Source organism: Austrofundulus limnaeus, unplaced genomic scaffold, assembly GCF_001266775.1.
Source record: "Austrofundulus limnaeus strain Quisiro unplaced genomic scaffold, Austrofundulus_limnaeus-1.0 Scaffold2, whole genome shotgun sequence".
In the NCBI taxonomy this organism is placed as follows: domain Eukaryota; kingdom Metazoa; phylum Chordata; class Actinopteri; order Cyprinodontiformes; family Rivulidae; genus Austrofundulus; species Austrofundulus limnaeus.
The window spans coordinates 1,507,502-1,516,929 of record NW_013952404.1 but is presented as its reverse complement, the minus strand read 5'-3'; the positions used below and the strand labels follow the sequence as shown (position 1 = coordinate 1,516,929).

Here is a 9,428-nt window from a genome sequence, read left to right as displayed (position 1 = left end):
CCTAAATGCACTGAGTTGCCGCCATGTGATTGGCTGATTAGAAATTAAGTGTTAACGAGCAGTTGGACAGGTGTACCTAATAAAGTGGCCGAATGTGCACTGTTGTGTTTTATGTATCATACTGGTCGCACTTAGAGAGCTTATGATGAGGTGAAACTCATAAAAGGTGTAAGGATAACAATGTTTTAGCGAATCAGATTGCTCATTCTTAACAGCCAAACAACAAAAGTTAGATATTTCAACTTCTTCCACATCTATTTCTGTTCGCGTGTGTGGAAATGCATTCATTTATGTGATATTTTCCAAACAAATGTTTACATTCATGAAGTGTTTTATATTCCTTCAGCTCAGAATTGTAACTATAAAATATTCACTCCTCTAACAGAAACACAATATCACTAGAAAAAAGTTCTGAAAATAAAAGTTCCTCTAAACTAATAAAAAAATGTAGTTTTCTATTCAAAAAGTGTTTGCYTATTTGCAGGCAATCAAAATGTTACCATGATAAGTCTTTCAAAGTGAAAGTTTTTCTTTTTTTTTCAAGGATAGTATTTGTAGTGACTGAAAAGCAGTTCCTCACATTTAAAAACTCCTCACTAAACTCGTCATTTGTACCTTTATTTAATTCCTTTATTGCTCATAAAGCACAAACAGAAGTACCAGCAGAGTCCTCCTTTACTATTAACAAATTATTTCATTTACGAAAAAGGGAACAAAAAGAAGTGCTGTCAATAAATTTAAATCATTCCACAAACGTTCATTTCAGTAGTCGGACGTGTTGACAACATGACACTTTTTTCCACCTGAGGAAAAAGGAACAAAATCTTCAGTGGAAAATGTTCGCCCTTCCTTTTTGTTCTAATATTAAATATAGAAGGATTTTTTTAAATCGGTCTTTTACAGCAATAGCAAAGGAAATCCTCAGATTCACACATTCTTTGTTCTTGTTGTTCACTTGTGAGTGTGGAGTTAAGCGTGGATGCGGTGACCAGCGTCTGCTTCCTCWAACCGATTCTAATCTTTAAAAGACTCCTTGAGTCATCTCGCATCGGCCTCTGTGGCTTGTTTTCGTCACACAAGCCCGGGCTTGATGTTTCCTGCCGCGGAGGGGTTTTGTGGGGCTTGAGTTGCAGCAGTCAAACACGTCATCACGCAGCGGTGTTAATCACAGCTTTACTTCAGTCAAACCTTGTGAGGCTTAATCGTTTGTGTAATGGTTTTTATGTGCATATCGTTCTCTCAGGGACTTTTACTGTGCAGCAATTTCCTAAAGCTGAAGTCAAACTTTTACGTTCAACTCACAGATATTGTGAAAGAAAGGAAAGAACCCTGAAATTAAAGGTAAAATTTGTTCTTTGCAACTAAAACGTTATCAGCAGCGTCAGCTTATCTCAGGTCAACATTCCACTGTGTATGAATGTGACAAAGTTCATCATATCTTAAAGAGCTTCTTTTTTCTTACCTCTTTGCCTTCAGAATTAAACCCACATCATTAATCTTCATTCATCTTCACTTTTTCCTGATAAAGTCTAAGAGTACTTATGCCCCACCACGTACCCCTGCTCCCCCTCTTCTGCCCCCACCAGCCATGACTCATCTCTCAGGCCTGCACCACTCAGCAAAAAGCTGTGGTCGGGCCTGCTGTTTGTCTCTCCTTTTAAACACTTCTTCTGTTCTTTGATGGGCCCATAAATCCTGTAGTGTTTAACTCTTTTGGACATCATAATCCCTCTTCCAGTAAATCTCTTTTATTTAGTTTTCTTTTTTTTCCCACTGGAAAGAAAAACACAGGTTGTTCTCACTCACTCTTTCTGGTGACACAAGCCGTTTGATAATGATTATCTTGTGTAATTTATTTCTTTTTTTTTACAGAGGAAGACTTAGAAATGTTTCTTATTTATTTATTTATTTATTTATTTATTTATTTTTTATTTATTTTTATTTTTTTGCTGTGACGAAATATTTGGTCAAAATATATGCTTACTCATCTGTATTTTTTTATTTTGAAGGTTTTGCTCAGAATTTTAAACATCAACAAAAGTAAAAATTAAACAAATAAATGGAATGGTGTTTTTGTTGCTGTTGTGTTTCTTGTTTTGTTTTGTATTTGAAGTGGTGTTGTGTTGAGTAGTATGAATACTCAGTATTATACCTGCCGTAAAGAGCATTCAGAGAGATCTCAGTTTCAAGTGAGGAGAAGTCAAGCTACTCGGATGGATGGATGGATGGATGGATGGATGGATGGATGGATGGATGGATGGATGGATGGATGGACGGATGATGGGTGGTTGGATGGGTGAGTGGTTGGCTGGATGGTTGGATGAGTGGTTGGATGAATGGATGGATGGATGGATGATGGGTGGGTGGGTGCATGGATGGATGGATGGATGGATGGATGGACGGACGGATGATGGGTGGGTGGATGGATGGATGGATGGTTGGATGGATGAACATGACCATCCATCCACCCACCCATGAGCATGAACATGCATGGATAAATAATTTAAAGTTATATAAAGGTTTTTATTTTGTTACTTTTTTTACATTAGACCTAATTGTTAGAGCTAAATAATTTCTAAGTTGGCACAAAGTCTAAAAGGTTTTAGGACCATTTTTTTTTGTTTGTTTGTTCACTTAAGAAGCCTTTGGGATCAGAGTTAAATTTCATGCAAGAACCATGAAATGCAATCCAGTTGCCCTATATTGAAGCACTTACAATCCAGCCTGGTTAGTGAAGTGCTAATGTGGGCACAAGATCATTTGGCTTCCTTTTGACAGCGACCATTTCATCATCTTCTCCCCCTGCAACTGTTTGAATGACGTTCTGCACAGCAGGACTGATTATTGTGTGAGTCAGGCCTATGAAACAGGATGAATAACAAAGCAAACCATCCACTGTGGGTCTCCCTCATTCCTTTTGTCTTAAACTGAGTTCATGCTTCCCATGCTGAGATCACAGCTTTGGCTGGTTTTGTGTGGACACCCCACAAACACACATTCAGCCCCTCTTAGTTCTGCTTAGGACATGGGTGGCATTGATTTCCTCCAACCTGGGAGGTCTGAGAGGTAGACAGTGCTGTCTAAGCCAGACATTACAGCAGCCCATCGGGTCTGGACAGACCAATTATTCCCAGTCTTTTCCAATGATAGGAGACGTTTAAGAGTAGATTCCTTCCTGGAAGAGGTAAGAGAATGCCTCCTGAGCACTGAAATTCCTGAACCCTGCCCACTGAGGGTCAACCAGAAAACTGCCACATCACCATGTTTTAATGGACTGCACGTGATGCAGCAGCAGCCCAGATGTTAGACCATACTTCTGCCACTTGTGTTGGTCAGTGTTATACACAACGGAGAGCTAGGATTAAACAAAGGGAATGGATCAAAGATGAGATTTTGATTTGATCCAATTAAATCTGATTTTTTATTTTTGGATGTCAGAGTTTTCCTCTTTTGTTACTTTGGTAGAATTGTCCTTGCCAGAGTATTACTGAAAGCCTCTGAGCATGGAAGCCACCGTGAGTCATCGTTGCACCCCCAGTTGGTCTCGAGTCTCCCCAGGGTGCCTTTCATTGACAGAGGCGGCAGGCTGCAGGAGTTAACTGAACATAGCTCCATCTGTCACCTAAGTCAGGATGGCAGGAGGCGAGCGGTGGAGGCTGGTAAAGTTCAGTGGGGGCAGAAGATTATTTTGTAAATCTACATTTGCTGCAAGTTGTCCATGTTTAGTGCTTTTGTTGACTTGTGTGATTCGTGTGTTGTATTTCACAAAGATCTCCTGTCAATCAAAGCGTGTGGGCGCTGCAGTTTTCCTTCCATCTTCTATTGTTAAAACTTCTGTTTCTATGCGCCTTTGTTTGCAGCCATGGCAGTTATTTCTGTTTGTAGGAACTGTTCGACTTTTCTTCTTTATTGCAAATGCACATGATAGTCTAATAAAAAAATTAAAATGTTCCCAGATTAATTGTAACATTAAACTTTATTTAATAAACATTTATTTAAACTGTAAAATAAAGACTGTTAAAATACTGTAGGCTGTTTAGTTTTGTAAATTTTAAACTAAAAGTTTAAAAATATATGTTAAGACGGAGCCGTTTTATTTACATGCTAAGCATTCTGGGTAAATGATGACGTYGATAGGTCATCGGTGCYAGGCTGCTAGCGAGCTATATCCACCCTGAACGTTAATCTTGGACAATATCTGATGATCGACTCTTTTAAATGAAACCAGAGAGCGTTGACTGAGAGGAGAAGGTAGAAATGACTCAGTCTGTAAATACAAATATAAATGGAGGACAACGGAGCTGCTTCATGGAAGAAGAACCTCAGCTTAGCCTGTTAGCCTTTGTGCTAGCACTGATGCTATATTGCCTTATATGTATTAATTCAGCGCTAATGTGACAAACAAGCTAAACTGAGGTCCTCCATCCATATTTTCAGTTACAGGCTGAGTCATTTCTACCTTCTCCTCTCTGTCAACACTCTGGTTTCATTTAAAAGAGTCAATCATCAGATATTGTCCAAGATTAACCTTCAGGGTGGCTATAGCTCGCTAGCAGCCTCTCACCGATGACCTACCCACATCCTCATTTACCCAGAATGCTTTGCATGTAAATAAAATGGCCCCGTCCATGTAATATATTTTTAAATTTTTAGTTTAAAAACCATAAAAACTGAACATCCTACAGTATTTTTACAGTCTTTATTTTACAGTTAAAATGTTTATTAAATGAAGTCTAATGTTACAACTAATCGGGGATCCCTTTAAAATGGCTGTAATAAACTATTTTATTGGCTGTAATGTTTGGAGGAAAAAACAACTAAATATGGAGGCCTGGGTTATGTAAGAGAAGTCTACAGGAATTCTTTATGACTAGTTTTTATATATCTTGTTGTTTTATTTTTTTCTAAAAGTAGACTTATAATGCAATAACATATCTAAATAACCATTTCCAAAATATCATATCCATGAAACAGGTTTCAGGTAACCAACAGAATTACAGATTCACTCTTGAGAATATTCTTCCCCCATTCTTTTATTGCATTTCCATTTTGTGTTTACAAAAGCAGAAGCAAAAACATTTTTTTAGAAGCAAGAAAATAACATCAAGTTCTTGTTATTGCTTTTGCCATATTTGTCAGCCTTTTTTTAACTTTATGCATTGACAACAAACACATAAAAACATAGAAATAGCATTTCTGCCGAGTTAAATCCAGCCAAGTTGCCTCACTGTACTATAATTACTGCACAGACAACAAACTCTGCTGCACAGAAGTTCTCCAAGCGCACTTAGTTCATCTAGTGACTTCTCGCTGAGGCAACTGCCATCCTAATTCTTCACTTCAGACTGAGCCTCAGCAGAGAAGAGGCAGAGGGAAGGCAGCAGAGGTCAAGACGCAGCGGACGAGGCCAACCAGAAAGAGCATCACAGCTCATCCACGGCGAGCGCTTGTGTCACTTGATTGACAGGCCTCCAGATCTAACCTTCGCCGCAGTGTGTCGAGGGCAGCGGCGGGGAGCTGAAGGGGGTAGCGCTTGTCACGCTTGGTGAGCTTCAGTCACTTGATCCAGTAGCGTCACATGCCAGTATCAGTGAAGGAGACGTTACTTTTTAGGACAGAAATGTTGGATGGTGGTTCATACAGTCCAAAAAGCTGAAGTTAAACAAAGTAGTTTGTTTAGATTTGCAGAAGATCATTTGAATATTAAGTAAAGCTTGCTCTCACTCATAATCAGCATTATGTGTATTTGACATGATATGGATACTTGATTACCTACAGAGTTGTAAATTAACCAAGTACAAATACTTTGTTACTGTACTTAAATAGAATTTTGGTTATCAGTCACCTCCCAATAAATGTCATTTTGGAAAATCTAACTGCTCACTTTTACTCTGTACTTTTACTTTAAATACTTAAGTAGATTTTGTGTCAGAAGTTTACTTTTGATACTTAAGTACAAAAATATCAGATACTTTAAGACTTGTACTCAAGTAATAATTTTAGAGGAGACTTTAACTTTTACCAAAATATTTTAATGAAAAGATACTTGTACTTTCACTCAAGTATCACTTTGAGGTACTTTATACAACAGTGATTACCTATGAATGTGAAAATGTGAGTCAGTTGTACAACTTTGTCATGAATCACGTCCTCACTGCTCTTACCTTCGATGTTTAAAGCAGATTATTTGCTGAATACTTTGTGTGATCAAGTAAAAAAAAATTTTATTAGCATGATCTCTCCTTTGACACAAAACTCTTTAGATGTACACCACAGTGTGCCATCGTAAACCAAAAACAACCATGTAAACTTTTTTTTATCCCGACCTAATATTTGTTCACAGTGACCAGAATGTGTTACACGTTGGACTGTACAAGACCGCAGATTATAAATATAAAATGTGCTCGTTTTGAACTTTACACAACAAGAATTAAATTGACGACAGGGAACTTGCCGGTTTTTAGGTCACCACACCAAAGCATTCAACTCTTTTGACCTAATTTTAAAACCCAGTAGCAGTAACAGGCTAACCAACAAATTTGTCAACAAAAAAGTAAGCATATACATAAGACAGCAAATATAGCCTCGCTTATGTTTCCTGTTTATGAGGATAAATTGGCAGTGTTGTATAAAGTACCTCAAAGTGATACTTGAATAAAAGTACAAGTATCTTATCATAAAAATACTTTGGTAAAAGTTAAAGTCTCCTCTAAAAGTATTAATTGAGTAAAAGTCTTAAAGTATCTGATATTTTTTGTACTTAAGTATCAAAAGTAAATTTCTGACACAATATCTACTTAAGTATTAAAAGTAAAAGTACTGAGTAAAAGTGAGCAGATAGATTTTCCAAAATGACATTTAGTGGGAGGTGACTTCTCCAAAAACAATTTTTTTTCTAACGGCGTGCAGCTGTGATGGGTTGTGTACAAGCTAATAGGGTGTCAGAATGGTATGTATTTATACTTCTCATCCAACCACAATTGAATTCTCTCTATCCAGGAGACAATTTATCAGGATGGTATTTTTTTAAGTAATAAATCAGAATAAAATAGGAGTAACGACTTTCTATTTCTTACCTTTTTTAAAATGTAGTGAGTAGAAAGTACAATTGTGTAAAAATGTAATGAGTAAAAGTAAAAAAGTATGCTGAAAAATAATTACTCAAGTAAAGTACAGATAACCAAAATTTCTACTTAAGCACAGTAACAATTTGTAACTGTAAATTGGTTGAACGTGGAACATATTTTTTTTACACAATATCTTCAAATCCATTGGAACTAGGCTGTAGGATACCCTAGTAGATTAAATAAAAACTTTTCCCCGCAAAGTCACTCATGCCCTCAGGACACCAACCCCTCTTACGTTCTATGCTTCTCCCTCAAACAGGCATCGACATTGTTTTATTGTGCAGACACACTCATGGTTGGTTGAACMGTCATAGTTAGTTCATCCTCAGTTCGTGTCGTCACAATATTCTGCTGAAACCATAAACTGCATGTGTTCTAAACCTTCATACAGGTTCAYTTTTTGAATATTGGTCAAGAAAATRCTGCCGCATTGTGATTTAAATACAATTAGCTTTTACAAAAACTTACTAGTTTTACTYACAGAAACCGGTTTCGGTCCCACCCTTTCACAGCATGACGAAACAAAATTTGTTTTTTTTTTGTTTTTTAGGGATTTGATAGTAGATTACTGGCATGTCAGCAGGTGATTTGAACCATGAATGAGTCATAGAAAGGTCTAAGGTTAAATAAATAACATTGTCATGACTACAAAGCCGGAGATCTTCCAGTTTCTGTCACCTAATCTTGTTGTTCACGCTGCATCCACTACACGAACGCAGCTATGATCATCGGTTCCCAAGCACCATCCCCCCACCCGAGTGGCATCATCACGTCCGCCACAACACGTTTACTGGGAGACGGTCCAGAGCCAAACCAGTGGGACCTCTTCACTAAACCCTGGCTTGCAAACATTGGCCCAGCCCAGCTGCCAGACAGACATAAACACTCCATGGGTTTAAACATCCACCAGGCCTGAGAAACGGTTCGTCTCTGATCTCACTCTTTCCACCCTCCCTGCAGTCCACAGCAGTGGCGAGGAAGATGGGGCGGGAAGCAATGATTGTCTCTTAAATGTCAGATCAACACTATTTATTAGATGCTAAATGTGACTGATAAACAGTAGCTCGGTTGAACCCGACGAGTCTCTGCCCGGACCGGGTCACGACCGGGGGTTCCAATTTTGTGCCCTGACTCATCTCCCCACAGCTATCCCTGTGACAACAAGGGTTACTCTGAGGATGGAGGGCGACGGGTGGGGGCTCGCAGAGGTGCTCAGAAAGCTGAGTGCAATGAACTCTTTAGAGCCGAGGTGATGAGTAATGAAGCGGGCTTGTGAGAACCAGCATCGGGGGGGCCGTTTGCGGTTAAACACGAGCGTGTCCCTACATACTGCTGCGCCTTTTCCCATCAGTGAGCCGCACACATCCCCCCAGCCAGCCCCCTCCAGGGCGTGGACAGCGCATTCCATCTTTATCAATAGATGGGGAGAGGAAAAAAGGGGAGTTATGTACTTTCAGAGGAGCCAAAACCAGAACTTGTGGTGGGTATGTTGACTTCAGATGTTGTTCAGCTGGCTTTAGAAAAAAAAAGTTGACCCTTAAAAAAAATAAAATAAAGTTAATTCTGGCAGCAAATTATACAGATGTGTTTTTAATTGATGTTTTCATTTGTAACAGTGTTCTCAAATGAACAATTTACATTTTTGGAGTTTGTCATCAATACTTTTTTCAGATCCCATTCAAAACTTAGGCTTGCTTTTCTGATTTTTCAAAAAACAAGCTTTGTGAGTAAAACCCGTAAAGATGATAGACTGAAAAAGCTGACTGAGACATAACTTACAAAGTTTTTAACTAGTTGTCATTTCATGAAGCAGTCGAGCAGCAGCAGATAAATGCCACAGCACCCCCTACTGTTGAAGCTTACCAAATTATATTATATTATTATATATATTTATTATTATATTATTTATATTTAGTATTATATATATTATTATTATAATTATATTGTATTTTCCTTTAGTTTGTTAAACCTTTTGTCCCCTGAATCGATCTATGTGACCTCATTTACAAACCTCTATTTACAGATCATATAATTTAATTTGCACTTCTTACTGAGAACAAGTCTGCACCAGAGGTTTACACAGAAAATACAAAAGAATCATGTAACTGGTAACAAATAGATCTTACTTTATTTATTGTAATTTTATGAACTCACCTAAAGTGCTTGCCTAAATCACTTTAAAATTCCAAAGTTACAAGTTTAAGAAAATCTCTTCAATTATTTTACAATTACCAGTTAAATGCACTCAATTGCCTAATTTTACCTATTTACTACAATAATAATAATAATAATAATAATAAT

The 9,428-nt window shown here is 37.9% G+C and overlaps 1 protein-coding gene across 2 annotated transcripts in view; it reads left to right on the top strand.

Annotated features, from left to right (window-relative positions):
• The window catches only part of rbks (ribokinase), a 35,213-nt gene that overhangs the window by 24,356 nt on the left and 1,429 nt on the right, over window positions 1-9,428 (top strand). The gene's annotated exons all lie outside the window — the stretch shown is intronic.